This window comes from Aedes albopictus, chromosome 3, assembly GCF_035046485.1.
Source record: "Aedes albopictus strain Foshan chromosome 3, AalbF5, whole genome shotgun sequence".
Classification (NCBI taxonomy): domain Eukaryota; kingdom Metazoa; phylum Arthropoda; class Insecta; order Diptera; family Culicidae; genus Aedes; species Aedes albopictus.
Window position 1 is genome coordinate 299748238 of NC_085138.1, and position 24882 is coordinate 299773119.

Consider the following 24882-nt stretch of genomic DNA (forward strand, 5'->3'; position numbering starts at 1 on the left):
CCGCTTAATGTCTCTACGTCTGCGATTCGTGCAACTCCATCTTTGTCTGAGCGACATCCTGGATCCACATACTTCGCCGAGAAATCACCGGTATAGATACTCGAGGATCCGTGGCGGACATATGTTGAATCGAAATCTCTCCATCTGACAGAAACTTTTTTACGCCTTCTGGTACCTTTACTGCTTGGCGAACTCCGCTTAAGCTAAGCATCGAAAAATGGTTCGAAGCTGTAGACTTCTGCTGCTCGTTGTTCAGTGGTAAAAAGTTAACGGATTGTCACTCTTAAATCGCCAACAGACTAAGGATCTCATTGACGCGGATTCAAAATATAATCAAATTAAAAAAGTGTCCTGTATGGACAAATTTGACTTTTTATTTAAAACATAGCACATCTCAAAAACTAAAAACAAAACATACATCTCTGATTTTTTGATATGTCACGCCAACTTTCCTGAGTTTTCTGATATAAATACAAAACCAGAGTACCCCTTTGGTCCCGAGACCATAAAAACGTAAAAAAAAACTAATATATTTGCATATGTTTTGCACAAAAACACAATTTGGCCCCCTCAACGTATTTTTTTAACTAGAATTCAATAACTGTCAAACAAAAAAAAAATCTGTCAACTGGTTCAAAATTTATGATTTTTTGAAAAAAATGGTTTGGAAAAATCTTGAATTTTTGACCACCCTATTGTATTAGGTTGTGCAGGATACTAAATCTACAATATTGTTGTTGGTGAATTGATCTTCGTGAGATCAATGTAGCAATCTCGTCCAAGTGGCCAACCAAGTTAGGGAAATTCCAACTTTTGGGCTATGCAAAATGGCACTAAGGCAAGCAAGCGGCATTATACCAAATGCTGCCCCTATTGGGGACCACAAAGGTGATGATTTTGTTTGCGATATTCCGTGAGAAAGTGAAGGGAGAAGATTTTTGGCTTTCACTCTTACGCCCATAAGAAACCCCAACAGTGTTTCTCGGCTCATAACCAACCGCCGTAGTCGCGAGTTCATAGATTCCGCTTATCTAAGGCTAGTTTAGCGTTAGCTTGGATACTAACAATGAATGCATTGTTACTTGCATGAATGCAACATGTTCCTTCTGATAATCGTGTCCAGCCTGCTTTTAGGAACAAAGCTGGGGAGTTAACATTGGTTCAAAAGCTTTAACAAGAACACCAAGAGTATAAATGTTATTATTCTTGGTCGCGCCTTTTTTACCGTAACTTGGGATAGGGAAGGAAAGCAAGCAACGTTGACGTAACACTTACTTAATGAGAGGCCTCCGATTCAGTGACATCCTCATAAGTACTACGGACTGGGATATTAGGAGATGTATTTTGTCAAGGAATCGTCTGAAAAGCTGGCGATGGGTCCATGGCATTTGTTGTTCAATTGGTTGATATCAAATATTTGAAATGCTGGTAATCAAAATAGAGTGTGCTTAATTCACGTACAAATTTATGGCATCTTATTGGTCGACTTTTTCGGATTATTTTGTGATTTTGCAATTATTTTTTGCTGTTCAGTGTAAGTTTACAACAGTGATTTGAATTATACTAAGTTCAACATGTTTTCCATGCTGACATCTGATCTAATTTACCGTGCGGTACCCATATTCTGAACGGTTAAGGGAATCTCACAACAAACACTAAAATAAATGGAAGTTCTTGTTGCTAGAGATAATGCTTCACATTCCCATCAAGTGTATTTGTTGTCTAGTTAAATGTATAAAATAAATTAAATCTCATAATAACTTCCAGTCTCTGATCTAGACATATTTTTGTTTGTGGACGACGTGTTCCTAATTATGAACACCATAAGAAGCCGTGGACCTAATTCTGAACACATAGTGTTACTTACTATGCACAAACAGATTCTCTACGTTCGCAGTTCAGTCAAAAACGATATGTTTTGTAACGATTGGATAATAGAGGGGCTTAATAAAATTAACACCTCAACTCTCGATTCAATATATGCTTCACATTGGCGTAGCTAGGGGGGTCCCAGGGGTGCCTGGCACCCCCTAGAATAAATTTGGCACCCCCTAGATTTTTTCCTTCACAATCACCTAAAAGTTAAACATTCATATGATTATTCCAATGTTTATTAATGGCGTATTTGAATAAAACATTAGCTACGCCTGCAGTTACTTTATTATCTGTTTTATTTTTAGAGATGGTAAGATTTGGTAAGAACAATCGTCAGACTTACTTTCTGGAAATTAAGCACCAAAATAGTGTATAATCAATCCTAGCTGAGTAGTTTGTTTAGAAATCTCTAAAATTTTCCTGAGACATTGTATAACACATGTGTATCTATGCTGGAGGTATTCAGGCTCAATTCGCGGATTTTTTTTGTGACTTCTCTGGGCAAATTCTCACGGTATCGGTTATTTGATTAAATTTTGTTTAGTTGGTTTCATTGGAATGCATTCTTGTAAACTCCAGCGAATTCGTTTGAATAAAGCTTATAGTAATAAAATATTAAGTGCGTGACATCTCTAGTAAAATTTTTCGGTCAAATAGACTAGAAGACCATGATGTAACTAAAATAAAACGTTTTAGGTTTTATGAGCGGTTTTGAAAGCCACGCTACAAGTTTAGTTGGTCTCCAAAATGTTGGTTGGGATGTGGGTTTCTTACGGTTGACCTATGCAATAGAAAATATGTAGACACTCTGTCAAACATAATTTCAATATTTTTAAACTTGATAAATTTTCAAAATATGGTTCATCTCCATACAAACGAAAGCATTTTCGGATCGATCACAACGATCATAGGGACAATTCCTTTTTCATAGCTTGCGCATGAAAATTATTTGCTAGAACAATTGTGAGAAGTATGAATCACAGGAACTTAAAAAAACAACGAAAAATATATGTAGTACAGGAATATTGTGTTTTCGGTTCGAACTAGACATTATTTGGAAAGCTACTATTAAATATTATTGCCCGTAAATAATTACATGAACAATTGAATGATTTCCAAGAGTTTTTTTTTGAAAAACAGTAATTTTAAAAGATATATAATTGACTATTATATGCTATTTTCCATTTTTTTTCTATTCGATTCGAACTTTCTATTAAACATGATTGTTGCAATTGCAGGAGGGGATTTAAGATCGACTCTTCCAGCAGAATGAGAGACAAAGCTATATAATGACTCTCCTACTTTGCAACGTCTATTCGTATGAACATCAGGGTATTTCTACAGGGATGCCTATTTTATATTGCGATACATATTTAAATTAGAAATCGCTATTGTGCGCAACAACGAACCCTTTAATTTTACTGGTACATGAAGAACGTTTAATTGAAAATTTTGTTTTACAAATCGAACACGAAATCGAAATAAAGTAGGTAATTATTTCAATCATTGTGATTTTCTTTGGAAATTTCATTGGGAATTCCATCGGTATTTTCATCAGTATTACCGTCAAAATGTTTGCCAACAAAATTTTATATTTGGAAGTTGATTTGGTATTTTTTTTTATCAGTTCGTTTATTTTAAAGGCTCAGGCGTGCGTAGCACTTAACGGAGCCGACTTCAGTAAAGTAAAATTTATAATAAAAAAAATGAATTTAGTTTTATGATTTACAATAGAATAAAATTGAAAACATAAAACACACAAAAAGATTAATCATGATAAAATGTCATCTGATTCAACGGAGTACCGGTGGCTTCAGCTATTCTTCGTTTATCCTCCTCAATTAGAAGTTGTCGTTCATTCTCGTCCTCAATCCATTCGTACGTTGCAATCCGGGTCCTAATCTTGTTGGGAGTCGCATCAGAAATGGTGGATAAACTGTTGTCGCTGTCGCTCAAGGACGGGTCGGCTTTGTTCTGCTTTTTGTGTGCCTGGTTTAACGCCGTGTCAGAATCTGGATCAGAGCGTTGACGCTTAGCTTCTGTTTTTTTTCGTTTTCGATTGTTTCTTTTTATTCGCTTTATTGTTCGATACTGATCCATCTACACTATCAGCATCGCTGGATATCTCCTCTACTTTCTCCTCCATTTTATCAACTTCGGACGCTATTGTTGCCGATCGTTGTTCGTTCCCCTTTTGTTGCTCGTGAAGAAGCGGACATGACTTCTTCAAATGAGTGTCTGAATTACACTTGAAGCACTTTTGGATCAACCCGTCATAGTACAACCTATCCTTTCGATTGCAGAAACACAGAACCTCCGGGATTTCCTGCTCCAGGTCTATGTAGATACCGCAAACACCGGTAAACATGTTGAGCTGGTACTCTGCCGGAAAGCGCTCGCGAACGGTACGTTTAACCGTCCCGTACTTTGCCATCACTGAGACCAGATCGGCATCTGATATTTCTGGCAGCAAGTCAAAAATACGCACATATCGAGTGTTACCTGCTACTGACATTTGAACCTTCACCTCCTTTCCATCGGTGTAATGGAAAGACAACGATTTTCTGTTGTTCGCGTACACATAATTCATTGCTTCTTGGCTTTTAAAACGAATGAAAACTGACTTCTCTTCGGTGATCTTGTAGGCCGTTTCCATCGAAGATGGATCTCCTTTCAGCGCTTTTATAAAACGGGCCATATCAGCCACAGTTGGTTGTGCAGCATTTCTTGGAAAGAGAAATGCCATCGTGTTTTCCACTACTACTGTGCTCGAAATATTGTATCACGTATGACAACACAAAAACCGAAAACAATTCGACGACTGAACAAAAGCGTCTGTTCACCTCGAGATGCAAACTTGAACTGACCAATTGATTTGGTAATTTCTGTAAAATTCCTCGATTATTGCTTTATAAATTACTTAAGTAATGCTATTGAAAAAACTGCGTCAATTCCTTTGGGATTTTTTTCGGATATATGGTTGGAAATATATTAGTAAATTCCTTCAATACTTTTCCATTATTTTCTTTGAGAATTTTGGTGGTAATTGCTTTTGAACTTGTTTCGGCAATTTTTTGAGGATTTCTTCGGCATGTTTGTTTATTTTTTTTTTTTTTTGAGAATTTCTGCGGTTGTTCTATTAGAAGTTGATCAGCAATATCTTTCTTCTTCTTCTTTCTTCTGTTTGCTCTTTGCAGGAGCAAAAGAGCGAAAAATGGCGCAGCGATCTAGCGCTATATTGCCAGTTAATTTTCGTTTATACTCCGGTGGAGTTTACTTTCTGTGAGCACGCCGCGAAACACGACCGCACGTGTCGTGCGTTGCAGTCGTACTCAGCAATATCTTTGAAATTTTATTCTTTTTTTGAGGATTTCTTCGGCATGTTTGTTTATTTTTTTTTTGAGAATTTCTGCGGTTGTTCTATTAGAAGTTGATCAGCAATATCTTTGAAATTTTATTCTGAAATTTCAACGGCAATACGTCTGAAATTCCTTTTGCAGTTCCTTTGCAAATTTCTTCGTTAATTCAACTGTGGCTTGGAGGCCGTGTGGCTAGTGTCACCAAGCATTAAGTTGCAATCTGCTGAGGAGCGCGGGTTCGATTTCCGCCGCAGCTGTCATGAAAAGTTTTCGGCTGTGCCACTAGGCGTTGCATGCTAGTCCGCTGTCTAGTGTCGTGCTTCGTTCAAAGAGCGAATAGCTTACTGGAACCTGTTGCGACCCCTCGGTCGACGCGCCTTATCAGGACGATCTTCATTGAGGTACCATGATCCCGACAGAACTCGATAGATGTAGGTAGAACACTCAATATGACAGAGCAACTTGTCAAATGCTGGGACGTCAAACATGAGATGGTCAGGAGAATGATTAGGCAAAATTGCGGTGTGGTTCTCGAATTGTTATTATAGAATTTTTGCAGTTACTCATTATAGTTATAATTGTTTTGCAAGTAATTAGTGAAACGAGGTAATCTAACAGCTAACACTTCAAGTTATCATCTTTAACAATAAATGAATTTCTTTAAAGATAAGCTGTACTAGACTTCGGCATATTCGCTAACCGTAACTGAACTGCGTTGGAGATCGTTTATAGAAACATATTATCGTAAGTTTGATCAGATAATCATAGTTGAATTAAGACCCTAATTTATCTACATGCAGTAGAAACAGATTTGCCGCTAGAAGTTTGGAACCATACACCATAAAGGGACGAAGATAGGAGGAATTAGAGCACGAAAGAACTAAACGTAAGTTGAGTGTGGCCCCAATTGAATTGTGACTAATGAGGTTGAATTTCAGGAATTTTTTAATGTGCCTAATAAATATTAAGAAATCGGAATCTCGTGCCCTCCTTTCACTACTCTTGATAGTTGACCGGTGAGTCAACAATTTAAAAAATTCGTTTATTCCCATTCCGAGCGGACGATGCTTGGGCGAACGCCAATGAAGACGAGAAGCACCGCTGCGTCTCGTGATAGTAGGACCGCTCCGGGGTCTACCCGAAACGAAATCGATGGCAGTCAACACTGCAAAGCTTGCAAAGACGACGACAACACTCGAATGGTCCAGTGCGACAAGTGTGATGACTGGTACCACTTCGAGTGCGTGGAAGTAAGCCAAGGTGTCGCAGACCGTGATTGGCATTGCCCTAGCTGCTTGCAAGCCGCCAAGGGAGCCAAGAAGAAAAGTACAGCGAAGGAAGCTACTGTAGTACCATCCGTGAGTACGTTAGCTTCTATAAATCCTTCTATACGAGTAACATCGGTGCCATTGAATGTCGTTCCTCAAATCTCTTCAAGTTTACCCGCCTTGCCCAGCGATGTTAATGATTCTATGCTAACACACGTTCCATCCAATGTGATGTTTCCGCCTATGTCCGCCAATAAAGTAAGCAACACAATACCCCCTTCTAATACCCCAGTAACTAGTACGTTTTCCGCGTCAAATATACTGATTCCACCAAGCATATTCACCCTCGCCGGTGGTACAGCGCCCCTCAATCCGCCTCCCCCGCCATCGAATCAATTTATACAGTCGACTGCGTGTTCGCTCAACACATTCCCGGAGATGAGGAGTCTCAGACAGTGTCTCCCAGTCTCATCCGGTCATCCGCCTATACTAGCAGCTGCAAGCATCCCCTTGGCATCCAGCACCATCATTCCAACTACTGGAGTCTTAGTTGGACAACTTCCGAACGAGCCGCTGAAATCAACGTCGGATATACCCCAAAACAACGCGAAGCAAGGTTTTCGGGAGACATCGAGTCAGCATTCGGGAACTTCGAGGAGATCTACCAAGCAAAGACAGTTGGAGTTGGAGTTAAAAATGCTCGACGAAGAGAGGAAATTGCAAGAGGAAGAAAATGCGAAGAAGCGTGAATACCTTCAAAGGCGGTACGCTCTACTGTTGGAGATGGCCAGCGAATCGTCTTCGATAGTTGAAGCTGAAGATGCAAGAGTTGAGGATCGAGTGGAAGAATGGGTCAACAATGGTATTATTGAAGGACAACAGCCAGATCAGCCGGGACCAACTAGGGAGCTACTGGAGCTCAATACAGCAGTTCAGCAGCCATCCAGGAATGTACGACAGCATGACAACCACGACGATATTCCCAGCCTCGTCAACAACAGCCGTCAAGCTACATCATTGCATCGACCTAGAGTGATCGCGACATCGGTTGGGCGACGAAACTACGACATTCCCTCGAATCAACCTTCGCATGGCTTCTCGAATCAACGTATGTCGAATATCCTGCCACACCGTCCTAATATAAACGTTCAGCAAGATCAGCGATCGAGATACGTCCATTCACCAGCACCTGGTCGATCCTTGAGACCCGACGCGTTCGACGACGACGAAGGAAATAATCTAACTCGTAGTCAAGTTGCTGCCCGACAAGCAGTTTCAAGAGAGCTGCCAACTTTCAGTGGGGTTCCCGAAGAATGGCCGCTGTTTTTCTCTTCGTTCACTACTACAACCAACATGTGTGGATATACAGCGGATGAAAATCTCGTACGTCTTCAGAAATGTCTCACTGGGAAAGCCTTCGAAGCCGTCAAGTGTATGCTAATGCACCCGATGAACGTCACTCAAATAATCTCGACGTTGAAGATGCGCTTCGGAAACCCAGAGATTATCGTGCACAATTTGATGGCCAAAATCAGCTCAACCCCGGCTCCAAAGGCAGACAAACTAGATACGATAATTGAATTTGCTCTTGCCGTCCAGAATTTATGTGCAACGATCGAAGCGTGTCAGCTGGAAGAATACTCTTACAACGTAGCACTTCTTCGCGAACTTGTTGATAAGCTACCAGCGGCTATCAAACTAGATTGGGCCAGATATAGACGTAATTTCTCCACTGTAAATCTGTCCATCTTTTCTAGCTGGTTGTATGAGCTTGCAGAAGACATTTGCCCGCTCGCTGGATTACCCGCCGATACGAAAGGTCAGCGAGCAGCTAAGAACAATCAAGTGTTCCTCAATGCACATGCCGAGAACGTAGATAGCGAACCGAGGAAGCAAAACCCAGGCATACAAGTCCAGCCTAAACCCACAGACGAAACATGCATCGTATGCAAAAGCAATTGCCCTAGTGTCGACAAATGCCAGCGGTTTGACGAATTGGGATATAACGCAAAATGGGCGGTTGTAAAGGAGTTTGGGCTGTGTCGAAAATGTCTTAAGAATCACAAGGGAACCTGCAAATCACAGAAAGTCTGTGGCAAGAACGGATGCGAATATAAACATCATCAGTTACTCCACAACAACCAACGAGATGCAGCCGCTACTGTTACATTCGAGGCCAAATCTAACGCGTCTGGCGATCTTCACAAGCCTGATAACCAAAAACCCTCAGCTAGTGAATGCAACATCCATCATCAGATCAGCAACAAGACCTTGTTCAGAGTCATCCCTGTTATTCTGTATGGTCCTCAGAAAAGCATAAGAACGTTTGCCTTCCTGGACGACGGATCCTCTTACACCTTGATGGATGCGACGCTTGCAAACGATTTGGAGATCGAAGGAAAGCGTGAACCACTTTGTCTCAAGTGGACAGGAAACATGGGTCGTCTAGAAAACGAGTCAACCAAACTGAACGTGCAAATCTCCGGAACTTGGACAAATCAGAGGAAGTATTGGCTCCAAGGGGTTCATACGGTTTCCGCTTTAGATCTCTTCCATCAATCTGTTGACGCCCGAGAACTAGCTAATCAGTATGAACATTTACGTGGAATTCCAATCGAATCTTATCAGAACGCGCAACCTCGTTTACTGATAGGAATTAAGAATGCCAATCTCAGTTATCCTTTGAAAGGACGAGAGGGGAAGATAAATGAACCCATTGCAACAAAAACTCGGTTGGGATGGGTTCTCCATGGAGGGTCTGACGAGGATGATCTGCTTCTTGCTTATCACGGTATTCAGGTCTGCCCTTGCCGCGAAAAGGAAGATATTTTCTTGGAGCATGCGCTGAAAGACTATCTTTCGCTAGAAGGACTTGGTGTCACGAAACCTGATAAACCATTGCTATCCCGAGAAGACCAGAGAGCTCTAGAAATTTTGAACAAAGTAGTTCAGACAGACGACGGACATTATGAAACCCGTTTGCTATGGAAATACGACGATTTTCGGCTACCAAACAGTAAACCTGTAGCTTTGCGTCGATTTCATTGCTTGGAATCTAGAATGAACAAAGATCCCACACTAGCGACAGCACTGAGAGAAAGAATCGAAGATTACAAAGCCAAGGGTTACGTACGAAAACTATCAGAAGCAGAACTTCCGGAGCAGACACATCGTTTCTGGTATATTCCAATATTCCCAGTGTTTAACGCAAATAAACCAGGAAAGTTGCGTATTGTCTGGGATTGCGCGGCAAAGACCGGGAGCGTATCGCTGAATTCAATGCTGATCAAGGGTCCCGATCAGCTAGTCCCCCTCAACAATGTTCTGTACAGGTTTCGGGAAAATAGGATCGGAATCAGCGGGGACATTAGGGAAATGTTTCTCCAGGTTAGAGTCGCAAAAGAAGATCAGAATTGTCAACTGTTTTTGTGGAAAGATGATCCTGAAGATGATATGCCGTCTACATACGTGTCGCAGGTTATGACGTTCGGCGCAAGCTGTTCTCCAAGCTGTGCACAGTTTATAAAAAATTTGAATGCAAGCAAATACGTTGAACAATTCCCGAGGGCAGCCGAAGCGATCACCAAACAACATTATGTGGACGACATGCTGCTCAGCGTAGAAAGCGAAGAAGAAGCCATTCAGGTAGCACAAGAGGTCCGATACGTTCATGCTCAAGCTGGCTTCGAAATTCGGAATTGGACTTCAAATTCCGTCTCTGTTCTTCAAGCTCTTCATCAGGAAAAGACAGACCTCAAAAGTCTTCACGTTGGATCGGAATCTACTGTGGAAAAAGTCCTCGGCATGTGGTGGTGCACGGGCACAGACAGTTTCACCTACAAACTTTCGCCAAAGTACGATTATGAACTTTTGAGTGGAGAACAAAAGCCAACCAAACGGCAGGTTTTGCGGACGCTTATGTCCGTTTTTGATCCTTTGGGCCTACTCTCCAGCGTACTTGTGTTCCTCAAAATACTTTTCCAGGAGATTTGGCGTTCCGGCATAGATTGGGATGATCAAATACCAGACAGTCTGCATACCAAATGGAAGCAATGGTTGCGCATTATTCCAAAACTACAAGATATCAGCATTCCCCGTTGTTACCGTGCCTTGACAACAATCAGTTCCGATACGAAGATTCAGCTACATACATTTGTAGATGCTAGCGAGTTAGGATACGCGGCGGTTGTATACCTTCGATTTCAACAAGGTAATACGGTGGAGTGCGCGATCGCCGGTGCTAAATCACGAGTAGCACCCTTGAAATTCATCTCTATCCCAAGACTGGAGCTACAGAGCGCAGTTCTTGGCACCAGGCTCGCCAACACAATTTCTGAGGCACTGTCTTTCGATATCAGCGAGAGATTTTTTTGGACCGATGCGCGAGACGTCCTTTGTTGGTTGCGCTCAGACCACCGCCAATATACGCCATACGTGGCCTGGCGAGTGAGCGAAATATTGGATACGACGGCTATCGACGACTGGAAGTGGGTTAGTACTAAAGACAATGTAGCTGATGAAGCAACCAAGCTGAAACGAGCCCTAGATATTAGCTGCCATAGCCGGTGGTTCAGGGGGCCTGAATTCTTATGGCAATCAACAGATACATGGCCGTGTGAACCTTTCAGCTCCAACACAACCAAGGAAGAGCTCCGTGCAAATCTTCTTTATCATAGGGCAGTCCCACAGCCGCTGTTCCAAGTAGAAAAATTTTCGGGTTGGAATCGCTTATTACGCACAGCAGCGACAGCAATCAGATTCATCACCAATATCCGACGAAAAACAGCAGGTGACGAGCGCCTTACAGGACCATTTTCAAAAGACGAACTCTTGCATGCTGCAGCTGTACTTTACCGCCAAGCTCAAAGTACGTCATTCGCAGAAGAAGTTGGTGTTCTATCCAACCCAGAAACACACAAAGAGATACCAAAATCAAGTCCAGTTTTCACCATGAATCCATTCTTGGACGGAATGCAAGTAATGCGAATGCATGGCCGCATCAGTGCATGTGAATATGCTAGCACCGATGCCATGAATCCCGTGATACTTCCCAAGGACCATTACTTATCGAAGCTCATCGTACAGGACTACCACCAGCGATATCATCACCGCAATCAGGAGACTGTTTTGAACGAGCTGCGGCAAGTATTTCGAATTCCAAAATTACGAAGATTGCTGGGAAAAGTAAAAGCTGAATGTCAAACGTGTAAGAACCAACGAGCAGTACCCAAGCCTCCTCCTATGGCAGATCTTCCAAGTGCCAGATTGGCTGTTTACACTAGACCTTTTTCGTTTGTCGGGGTCGATTATTTTGGACCAATGACTGTGGCGGTGGGGCGTAGGAACGAGAAACGTTGGGGAGTCCTAATAACCTGTTTGACCATTAGGGCGGTGCATTTAGAAGTTGCTCATTCGTTAAGTGCAGATTCTTGCATTATGGCATTGCGGACGTTTATGGCAAGGCGGGGGGTTCCAATACAAATATACAGTGATCGAGGAACTAATTTTATTGCGACCAGTAAAGAATTGAGCGAATCACTGAGAGAGATGGATCAACAGAAGGTGATTCAGGAAATTGTCAGCCTCAGCGAGTCGCGTGGATGGTTCGGATTAATTGACATGCACAAGTCACGCAACTTCGCGGTTGATCAAAACTGATTGCCTTTTGTTTATTTTTCCAAATACTTATAGCTACCTTACATGCTTACATTCTACTACTTCAATTGAACATTCACATAAGTGCGTCACTCACGCTCTCACTCTCTTAAGCCTATACGGTCAGCTGTTGAGAGCACGCTCGCAACTCGACCATGCCTATGTTTTATTATACTATGACCTGGTTCTGGTGTGGCGTGAATAAGGAAGTTTGATTGTTTGCTACTCAGCGCTTTAAGGTTGCTACTGGTAGGTTTGGTGTTATGCTTTACTTTCGGTTGGAATGTAGGAAATGTATAGAAATGGAAAGCTATGTAGGTCATGTAGAAAAGGTCACCACACCTCCCCCTTTTAAAAAGAAGAATGGTATCACCATTCTGATTAACGAGTTAATAATTAACAACGATTAACGATTAACAATAATAAACCATTTTTTTGTTTTGCTTTATTTTACATTTTGATTAACCTATTTTTATGAACTGTAGATTGTTTTTTAGATTGAGGGTGAATTATAACACAGTTTGGATCTTCATTTTTATGAACAATATACGGTCCTAGATAGAAAGGATCTAGTTTTTTCCTGTTATGGTTAGAAAGATATACTCTATCTCCAGGGCAAATGATGATTGGATTAGTCTCTTCATTATTTTTCATTTGTCTCTTTTCTTTATTTTGAATGAGATTTTTTCTTGCAATTTGATTGGTATACTGCAATTTGAATTTAAGTTCGTTATGATATTGTTCGATATTATAAATTGGCTCAATTTTGTGTACATCATGTTGAATATTTTGTGGTAATTTAGCCTTTTGGCCAAAAACAAGCTCATATGGGGTATAACCATGTTCAGTGTGTGGAGTCGTGTTAAAAGTAAATTCGTAATATTTAACCCAATCGTCCCAATCTGTTTGGTGAGCGTTAGTGAAGGATCTCAGATATTCATTTAAACATCTGTGATTTCTCTCTAACGCTCCTATAGATTGTGGGTGATAGGCAGTTGATAATGTATGCTTGATTTCTAAATGTTTACATATTTTTTCGATTACTTCGTTATTGTATTCAGACCCTTGGTCTGTTCGAAGTTGAAGAAATGATCCAAAAGTTAAGATGAAGTTATCAACAATTGCTTTAGCTAAAACGTTTGCTTCTTTTGTTGGTACAGGGATCAATATCACGTACTTCGATAAGTTACATTGCAATGTTAGTATAAATCTATTCCCGTTGTTCGTTTTTGTAAGTGGTCCTACAGTGTCTGCGGAGATAATTTCAAACGGTTTGGAAGGAGTCGTAGTAATAACTTCTGCTTCCTTTGTGTGTCTATAGACCTTATTTATTTTACATTGGACACATTTTCCGACAAAATTCATTATGTCATTTTTCATGTTTTTCCACACGAAATATTCTCTTACCTTTAGGTATAATCTATGTCTACCTACATGTCCACCGGTGGGTATTATATGAAATTGTTTGAGGATATCCTGAATTTCTTTAATATTCTTCAATATTCGTGGAGGTGTAAAAAGGATAATTTGATAATTGGATATGGCAATATTTGCGATTTCCTTAAATGTTTCAATCGACATGTTCTTGAACATGTTATCCTCCTTTGAAATTGCTAGCATGTTTCTGTTATATTTACTCATGAGTGTTGATAATTGTAGAAATGCAAACTCTAATGCTTGACTTCCATTGTTGTTTAATACGGGGACAATAATTTGTCCTAAAATTTTCCGATAGTTATGATTTAAAAGTTTCAAGGAAAGTTTGTTGTGGTGCACTTCACAACTAACTTTAAGAAATTTTCTTACTTCCGAAGAGCTGTCGGTTTCCCAAATTGCAAGGTGATCAATCTTGTTCAGTGGTTTCGACACATCCTTGGATTGTTTACTAGTTTGTAAAGATCGAGTCATCGATCTTGTGTTCACTTTAAGGATACTTAATGTTTTCAAATCTTCTGAATTATGTGGTATTCTCGACAATGCATCAGCACATACATTATCTTTACCTGGAATAAATTCAATATCGAAATCAAACTCTTCTAGTTCAAGACGCATTTTGGTCAACTTTGAGGTTGGATTTCGCATGCCAAATAAATAGACTAGGGGTCTATGGTCAGTTCGAACTTTGAACCTTCGCCCGTACAGATATGACTTGAAATAGTTGATCGCCCAGTGTATTGCAGTCAACTCTTTCTCAATTACGGGTTTATTCTTCTCTCCTTTGGTGAATGCTCTGCTGGCGAATGCAATAGGTAAATCGCCATTTGCATGATTTTGAGACAACACAGCTCCGCATGCAATATTTGAAGCATCTGTTGTCAAAATGAAATCTTTTGAAAAGTCTGGATAGCTTAGAATTTGTGGGGTAAGTAAACAACTTTTTAGTTCATTGAATCGTTCTTGATGAAGAATTGTCCATTTAAAGCTAACTCCCTTTTTTAACAAATCATTGAGTGGTTTGGTAATTTCCGCAAAATTAGGAATAAATTTTCTGTAATAATTACAGAAAGCTACAAAGCGACGTACTTCGTCTGCATTCGTAGGTACGGGATATTCACGTATAACTTTATATTTGGAGTCATCGGGCAAAATTCCACAATCAGTTATTTTATGGCCTAAGTACGTAACTTGGGTCTTAAAAAATTTGCATTTCATAGGGTTCAGTTTAAGATTATAATATCTCAATCTTTCGAAAACTATTGCTAAATTATTCAGATGATGTTTGACAGAGCAGCCAATAACAACAATATCGTCTATGTAAACAAAAGCACATTCTGGATTTAATCCAGCCATTGCTATGCTCATCATTCGTTGAAAGCTATTTGGACTAACATTAAGCCCAAATGGCAATCTCTTGAAATTAAAATGTCCAGATGGAGAGGAAAACGCTGTATATTTTTTTGATGTTTCGTCAAGAGGGATTTGATGGAATCCGGCCATCAAATCTAATGTACTAAAATATTTAGCACGACCCAATTCATCCAAAATAACATCAATACGTGGTAAAGGGAATTTATCCGCAATTACCTTTTTGTTGAGCTGACGAAAGTCAACTACCAATCTCCATTTTTTCTCATTATTATTAGACTTTTTTGGAACCAATAATATTGGCGAATTAAATGGCGAAATTGAGGGTTCGATTATGTCATCTTCTAGCATTTTGTTTACTTGCCGGTTGATTTCATCCTTCTGTGCATGAATAATTTTATAATTTGGAATGTAAACCGCTTTGTGGTCTGTCAGTTCTATGTTTTGGGTATAAAAATTATTTGTTGTTAGTTTTTCGTCTGGGAGCGAAAAAACGTCTTCGTATTTTTCTATCAAATTCTTAAGAGGATTTTTGATGTATGGAGGAAACTCATCAACTCCAGTTAATTTAAAAATTTCTTGTACTCTTTGCTGTTGGGTTTTACTACAACGTGTACTTTCAACCAATTCGTAGTTATCTAAACTTTCAATTTTTGGAATAAAATCTGAAATTACGACAGATGAACCAGTAGTGTTAATGAATTTTACTAAGTGACTTTGGCTTGATACAATGGTATTACCACAAAAGACACCTGGTTGTATCTCTTGAGATATTATCAAACAATCTTTTGAAACATTTAAATTTGGAATTTTTCGCACTACTTCACATCGTGCTGGAATGCATATGCTATTCTGGTAAGTGTCTTCAATTGGTATTGAAACTTCTTGATCGAAATTTCTGAACGTTAATAACCAATGGTCATAATCTATATTGCATTTAAATTTAGTTAGAAAATCACGACCTAATATACCGTCGGTGTGAATAGGAAATTGTGCATCGACGATTTGAAAATTGTGACATAATGTTATTTCGTTCTCAAAATGTAAAGTTTCTATCGTTTCAGCTAAGGACTCCTGAATTCCTTGCGTAATACCTTTAATTTGAAATCGTTTATTTTTATTGACTATTTGTTGAGGCGGTACTCGATTTAATTTAATTATTGAAATATCCGCACCACTGTCAACTATGAAAGAACATCTACGATTATCCTCTAAATAAAGATTGACATAATTCGCTGCCTTTAGATTTATGGTATAAATGGACCTCGAGTTGTTGAATGGGGCAGCTGATCCACTTGACCTAAAAAATCTCGATTTGTATTTCTTTGTTGGATGTTTCCAAAAGGTTGCATTAGCCTTTCTGATTCAGTATTCAGGTTTGGAACGGTGTCAACACCGGTCACATAGACATTTCTAGCATTATTGTTCCGGTTATTATTTCGTCGATAACCGTTAAAGTATCGTGGCTGTGGACGATTCTGCAAATTGTTTGTGTTATTCCTAATAGAATAGTTATTGTTACCGTTTAAATTACGATAATTGAAATGCCCATGGTTATTACGATTCTCATATTGTTTGTTGCTGCTATTCTGATGATAACGGTTTTGGTAATTATTGTACTTTCGTTGGTCATTACGGTTTCTGTTGAATGTAAGTAGCTGTGCAGAATTATCAGTTTCTGGAAGATTTTCATTCACTTTCTGGATCGCATCCTTGAGATCCGTAAATGTCCCCGCTTTAAGTATCAGTTTTACTTCTGGGTTGCCAACACCATTTATTAGGGCATCTACGCCAACTTTCGTAGACATTTTTGAAGCAACATCTGTTGGAATCTTATTTTCGATGTATACGTTTTTCAGTTGAATAGTAAGATTTTCAACTTCTTCGCAAAATTTTTGATTCGATTGTTTCGATTTTATTGCCTTAAGTTTTGCTATGATACTCTCAGGCGTTGTTTTATCTTGACACCTGTTTTTAACATCTTGGGTTATTAGAGGGATTGTTATAGCTTCATTTGGCAATCCAATACGAGCCTTTCCTGTAAGTCTAGTTCTGAGGAATTTTGCGGCTATTTCTTCCTCACCAGCTTGAATAATTTCCAATAAAAGATTGGATGCATCTATAAATGCATCTAACCCCGCAACTGAACCATCGTATGGTTGTACCAAAGAAGTAGCCGTTTTATAATCGAACATGTTTGTTTGTATATGTTTTTTTCGAAGTTTAAAAAATGCAACTATTATATTCGCAAGTGCTTTAAATTTAATCAAATGCTTACCATAGTCTAATCTGATATCAATGAATATTTTTATTTCACTAAATAAAGAACGAGCATCTCTTAATAATGCTTTTTGATGATATTGATCATAGTCTTCTAAGATATATAAAATATTTTCGTATAATTCTTTTGCTTTCCTTAGTTTATCTAACAGGGTCGTTTTTAAATACTTCCTGTTTGGGGATTTTCTTAGGGTTTTCAGCTCTTGCTGGAGATTTGATAATAGTTCATCTACTTGTTTTTGGTTGTACATACCGATCACATATCAATTATCTTTATGGTGCACTGTATTCCTCTGCTGCCAGGGCTCCGACGACGGTGGTGAAGAGGACGAATGCGGCGATGATCTTCATTTTGACGATTTGTTGATTGGTTATTGGTGGAACCACTGTGCTGATTCATGCTTGAACTACGATGGATCTTCTTCGGGACATTTTACTTCTTCAATTTATTTTTCTCTAATCATTAGTCACACCACATTGTTTATACATTTGTTATACGCGAACTCTTGTTACTTTTCGCTATTCGCAAATCAATTTCTCTCTTAAAACAGCGCCACGCGAAATATGCACATATGGCTAAGATAGCCAGAACAAAGCATGCTGCGATAATGTCGTTCGATTCTAAACTGTTTTTTGTTACTGCAGGAGCAATTTGTTGGGCTTGCTGGGCCACAATGATATTTTCTTCTTTAGATTCGGTTGCGCCCATTTTTGCACTTTTACTTCACTTTTGTTTCACTTTAGTTTGTAAGGGTGATGTATTTCGCTTGCTTCATTGTTTCACACAAGCTGTCAAATTCTTCTTTTAAAATTTTCACCACAATCACTGTTGCAATAATTAAAATCGATATGGAAATCGCGATTAATACGGTTCGCTTTAGTCCGGTCGCCATCAGCGAGTCGCGTGGATGGTTCGGATTAATTGACATGCACAAGTCACGCAACTTCGCGGTTGATCAAAACTGATTGCCTTTTGTTTATTTTTCCAAATACTTATAGCTACCTTACATGCTTACATTCTACTACTTCAATTGAACATTCACATAAGTGCGTCACTCACGCTCTCACTCTCTTAAGCCTATACGGTCAGCTGTTGAGAGCACGCTCGCAACTCGACCATGCCTATGTTTTATTATACTATGACCTGGTTCTGGTGTGGCGTGAATAAGGAAGTTTGATTGTTTGCTACTCAGCGCTTTAAGGTTGCTACTGGTAGGTTTGGTGTTATGCTTTACTTTCGGTTGGAATGTAGGAAATGTATAGAAATGGAAAGCTATGTAGGTCATGTAGAAAAGGTCACCACAAGCCACAACACTCAATGGACATTCCTTCCACCCGCTTCCCCGCACATGGGCGGTGCGTGGGAGCGCCTCGTCCAGACGGTCAAGGTCAACCTACAAGCAATGCTTCCAACACGACATCCGACGGATGAAGTCCTGCGGAATACCCTAGCTGAAATTGAAAACCTTGTAAACTCACGTCCGTTAACTCATGTTCCGGTAGACGATCCTGAAGCTCCGGTGTTAACACCGAATCATTTCATTCTGGGTTCATCTAGTGGACTTAAACCCGCTACACGTTTGGACGATAGGGCCTTAGTTTTGCGACGATCTTGGCGTGCGTCACAAAGAGAAGCGGATTTATTTTGGAAACGTTGGCTTCGTGATTATATGCCAGAGCTGACTAAACGCACGAAATGGTACTCTAACGTCAAACCTATAGAAGTGAACGACATCGTACTAGTCGTCGACCCAGATCTTCCCAGAAATTGCTGGCCTAAAGGTAGGGTGATTTCTGTCAATCGTGCAAAGGACGGACAAGTGAGATCAGCCACGGTACAAACTGTGACTGGAATATACGAGCGACCCGCAACGAAGATCGCCGTACTGGATGTTCGCCGCGAAGAATTGGTAAACCAGGACCCTGGCGTACCTGGGGGGGAGTGTTGCGACCCCTCGGTCGACGCGCCTTATCAGGACGATCTTCATTGAGGTACCATGATCCCGACAGAACTCGATAGATGTAGGTAGAACACTCAATATGACAGAGCAACTTGTCAAATGCTGGGACGTCAAACATGAGATGGTCAGGAGAATGATTAGGCAAAATTGCGGTGTGGTTCTCGAATTGTTATTATAGAATTTTTGCAGTTACTCATTATAGTTATAATTGTTTTGCAAGTAATTAGTGAAACGAGGTAATCTAACAGCTAACACTTCAAGTTATCATCTTTAACAATAAATGAATTTCTTTAAAGATAAGCTGTACTAGACTTCGGCATATTCGCTAACCGTAACTGAACTGCGTTGGAGATCGTTTATAGAAACATATTATCGTAAGTTTGATCAGATAATCATAGTTGAATTAAGACCCTAATTTATCTACATGCAGTAGAAACAGATTTGCCGCTAGAAGTTTGGAACCATACACCATAAAGGGACGAAGATAGGAGGAATTAGAGCACGAAAGAACTAAACGTAAGTTGAGTGTGGCCCCAATTGAATTGTGACTAATGAGGTTGAATTTCAGGAATTTTTTAATGTGCCTAATAAATATTAAGAAATCGGAATCTCGTGCCCTCCTTTCACTACTCTTGATAGTTGACCGGTGAGTCAACAGGAACCATTGAACGAATTTTTTGTAATTCTTCATGATTTCATTAACTTTATATTCACTGCATTTGAAAATTGCTTCGGCAATTTGTTTCAAATTTTGTTGGCATATTTTTGAAAATTTATTCCGAAATTTCTTTGACAATTCCTTTCACTATTTCATCGATAATTTTTTCGGCGGTCCTTTTGTGAGTATTGTGTTGTTCTTGGCTGTGCATGCATCACTCCTGTAGGGGTGAGTATGGCAGCATAATCGATCGCGTTCGCTATTGTCTCGAGTGAAAATCAAAACAATAGATGCGCGGGTGTTAAGTGTTCAGTATTGTGTTATTCTTTGCGGAGTATTGTGTTGTTCTTTACAGAGAAGAACATTTATCAAGCCAATTACACCTAAACCTTGATTTACGTCCACTATTGGCTTAGCGAAAAAAAATTCTACCGACAAAATAATGATCAAAATACACATTTTTATATTTTTGTACACTTCTCCTAATCACGAAGATGTTTTAAAAAATATAAAACTGTTGAGTTTGCTCATTCTCCTAGCGGTAGATTTTTTTGTCGCTCAGCCAAGCATGGACGTAAAAAAAGGACAAGGTGTAGATGATCGGCAAACCCCACAACAATTGGTGAGATCTTTCCAATATTATTTATTTATAACTAATTCTACTTCAGTATATTTACTTTATATCTGCATATAAGTTGAAAATTCGCTATTTTCAACATCCTTTCATCTATTGGAAGATGCTTCAGTTCTGGGCTCTTTCTAAGTTGATGAAGGGATTTATAAATGCTTGCAAGGACTTGGCCAGGTGTGTGGAGCTGAGTGAATCTATGACATTGTAGATAGTAGCGACATCAGCAATGTCAATGGAAATATTCAACTTTGCAACTCCATCCAAGATTTGTGCAAGTATTCATGCTATGCTAATTTTTTCGGCGGTCCTTTTGTGAGTTTCTTCAGTATTTAACACTTTCCTTGAGAATTCCTTTGGCAATTTGTTTGGAAAATCCTTCAGTAAATCTTTTCGAAATTTTCATAGGAAGCTTTTTTGTCAATTTCTCTGGAAATTCCTTAGGACCAAAATTTGGAAATTTCTCAAATAATATTTTTAGGGATTTATTTCCTAATTTCTTAGGTATGTTCTTTGGAAATTCTTTTGGTATTTCTTCAGGCATTTCTGTGGAAATTCTTAGACTATTCTTTTTGAAATTCAAAAATTCTCAATTGGACTTGCTCAAAGAATTCACAAGGGAATTGCGATTTCCAAAAGAATAGCCGAAGAAATATGAAAATGAAATTGTCGGATGAATTGCAAAGGAGTTCTTGAAAGGATCCTCAACTAGAAGAAATATCAGTTAAGTTTTCCAAAGGGATTGCCGAAAAAATTTCCAATAAAATTACCGAAGAAATTTTTAAAGCAGTTGTTCTAGAATGTCTTTAAGAATTGCCTAAGGAATTCCGGAAGAAAATATGAATGGTTTTCAAAGTAAATTGACCAAATCCAAATATATTGCCGGCATGTAGGAATTGCCAAAAAAATTTCCATTAAAAATTTTGAATGCATTTAAAACGAAATTTTCAAAGAAACTCTCGAAGAATACGCCGAAGAAATTCCTAAGGAATTGCCAAATAATTTTCCATAAAAAAAGGTCGGAGAAAAGAGAAATTATCAAAGGAATTTTTGAAGGAATTTTAGAAAGAATTCCAAAAGGAATTGCTGTAAGAATTTGCATGCAAATTTTGAATTATGACTGTAAGCGCTCTAAAAAAACCGATTTAAAAAAAAAAAAAAAAAACAAAAATTACAAGTTCCCAGATTTATAATCGGAGAGTTCTCCAAAATATTTGCCCAAGAACTTTCCAAACCAATTGCTGATGAAATTCCCAAAGAAACTTTCGAAGCAAGTTATTTTCGGGATTGCTGAAGGTATTCTGAAAGAATCTGATGCAGGAATTCTCTAAATCATTACAGAAAAAATCTCGAAGAAATTGGATAAAGAATTCTCATTAGAATTATAAAAGGAATTTATACAACAATTTTCGAAAGAGCTTTTATTGAAATTACCGAAGGAATACCTACTCGGCATATACAGGGTGTTAGGTTCCTGAGTGCAAACTTTTTAAAGGGTGATAGAGGACCATAAATGGAGAAAAAAATTGTTCTATGCATATGGTCAAATCTCAACCGTTACGTAGTTATTGAACTTCCCATGTTTTTGACTCTTATTGCCTTAACTGGAAATAACTTGAAAATGGTCAAACTTATCGAAGTTTTTTTACTCTTATTCGAAGGATTATTGAATTTTCTAACAAATGGCATCTTTGAATCGATTGGTTTAGTTAAATAACTAAGTTTTCTAGAGCAAAATAGCTTAAAATAGTGTATTTTTATTGGTTTTTGTCAATTATCTTCGAAACATGCGTAATAAATTAAAATTCTTTCTTTGGCAAAGTTATGGCCTCTGTTACACTCTACAATTCGTTCTTTGACATCAAACTTCTAACTCTTATCGTTTTCTTGCAATTTTGATTTAAATGTGCGGCACAATGCGCAAAAAAGTGCTTTCCATGACAGTTGCAAATTTATGATCTGAAATGCGATGTTAAAATCAAAATTGCAACAAAACGATAAGAGATAGAAGTTTAGTGTCAAAAAACGAATTGTAGAGTGTAACAAGGGCCACAACTTTGCCAAAGAAAGAATTTTAACTTATTACGCATGTTTCAAAGATAATTGACAAACCCCAATAAAAATACACAATTTTTAGCCATTTTGCTCTAGAAAACTTAGTTATTTAACTAAACCAATCGATTCAAAGATGCCATTTGTTAGAAAACTCAATAATCTTTCGAATAAGGGTAAAAAAACTTCGATAAGTTTGACCATTTTCAAGTTATTGCCAGTTAAGGCAATAAGAGTCATAAACATGGGAAGTTCAATAACTACGTAACGGTTGAGATTTGACCATATGCGTAGAACAATTTTTTTCTCCATTCATGGTCCTCTATCACCCTTTAAAAAGTTATTCTCAGGCTGTTCGGGCTCGTTCGGAAGTTAGCCATCAATGTTAACTTCTTTTCCCGATCAGCCTAGATAGCTGTGTAGTGTCGGTAGCGGTTGTCTCAATTGGCTAAGAATAACACTACGGACCGCCTGATCCAGTGGTAAGAGTCCACTAAACAGGTGACCCCAAATTCATGGTGTTATGCGGCTTTATGCTTACCGTGCCAAGGAATGAATGGTTAGGGGGGTCTAATAAAAACCTAACCACAAACGGAGCCTGTGGAGAATTGGGGCGTCCTCCACAGTATTACGCCCTTAGTGCGCTAACCGGAGCAATAGTGCAGTGGACCTTGTGTTTCTCCGAGATAATCAGTTGCCCTTCTTAAGTCTCAAATTTGAGGCTAAATAAAGGCGGGATTATTCAAATGTTGTAAATAAGCTTACATTACTACCTATATGGTTTCGCTTAATGCGTTTTCGCCATTGGCGTTTTATCAATTGACACCGATTTGGTTTGTCGTTGATGTTTCCTTTTGGTGCTGTGATTGTGAAGAGTGTAATTCAGTCTAGTTTGGGTAGTGGCTACGGCTAGGAAACCTCAGATCAATTTTCACCGTTAAAAGCGTGCGTGGCCCAAGTGGCTCTACTTCAAAAAGTTCATTTTCGTAGGGTAACTTCTGTATAGATTACCTTGTGAACCCAGTTTTGCTTCTTTCATTATAAATGAAGTGTCGTGCCTCGAGCATGCTATATCTTAGAATACCTGTTTGTTTCAACCTTTCCTTATGGATGCCTTCAAGCAAGCTCTTGTATTCAGCATTTTTTCGTTGATATTTGGCAGTATTGCTACGATGATTACATCATTTGAAGTAGCTCAAACATTAATTTGAGATGCTTCAGTTTGATGGTTTACTTAGGTAGTACAGTTCATGGATAACTTAACATAGAATTGCACCTAACCAATCTCTGCATGAGCAGAATTTGTCATGAGTTGACTGGTTGGCATGTGTCAGATGAGGAGTCTCCATTTGACCTTCTTTGCACTTTCGAGTGTTCCTTCGCAAAATTTGCGTATTCAGGCGTCCCTGCTCAACGAACTAGGAAACCTGTACTAATTGGTTGCGACCACATTTTGTGGATAACTCGCTTCCATTGCTACTCCAAGAGAGTTTCATTGTGGTTTTGTACCTATAACGCCCTTTATTGTGGTGTACCATAACTATTGCTTTGAAAGAAGCTTGTCCTCTGTGGTCTGTGCGGACTGCAAGAGGTATTCCTGAATGGAACTCTGATCTGTTCGAGTTCAAAATATCTTCGGATAAACCATTCTTTTGTATGGTTACGAATCTCTAGCTTCCGCTTGAGAATTATAGCTATATAATCGACTTAGTAGGCCCTAAAAAGCTCTGCTTAATTCAAATCTCCAGGAGCAAATGGGGTTTTGTCCTATTTTCTGCAGAGGGATTTGAGTATTTCAAACATGTTTTGAACTCTTGTAGTTTTCTATGGGGTATTTTCATGGCGTGAAATTACTCTGTAGTTTTATCCCGAAAGGGTGCTTGCGTTGAATAAAGATGGAATGAGTTTCAGATTGAAACGCATTGTCGCTTATCACATCAGTGATGTTCGTCTGGCTGACGTACCTACTCATGTGAACTCACATGCGTCCCAATTTGGGATGTCCATAGTGACTCTTTTACAAAAAGTTGTATATGTTTTCAAGAAAGTACTCGCTCAAACGCAGGTTTTGCGGTAATTTCTTGAATATTGAGGATGCTTTGGATGACGTGCCTTTCAATGTCGTATTGAAAGTCGCATGACGTCACAAGCTACCTCCATTGAGCTATAGGCTCTCTTTACGCTTATGCGTTTTACAGCGTCCTTTTCAGGGCACTGAATAAACCCATTGTGGTATGGGCTATGAGCTCCCATTGCGCTTATGCGTTCATTCCCTCTTCTAGGGTACCCCTTCCTATTTCATCACCTTTCCCTTTCCTAATCCTATTCCATCCCTTGTCCC

At 39.1% G+C, this 24882-nt stretch overlaps 1 protein-coding gene across 9 annotated transcripts in view; it reads left to right on the top strand.

The window, feature by feature from the left end:
- LOC109418595 (E3 ubiquitin-protein ligase RBBP6) overlaps positions 1-24882 on the top strand; it is a 115128-nt gene that overhangs the window by 34205 nt on the left and 56041 nt on the right. The gene's annotated exons all lie outside the window — the stretch shown is intronic.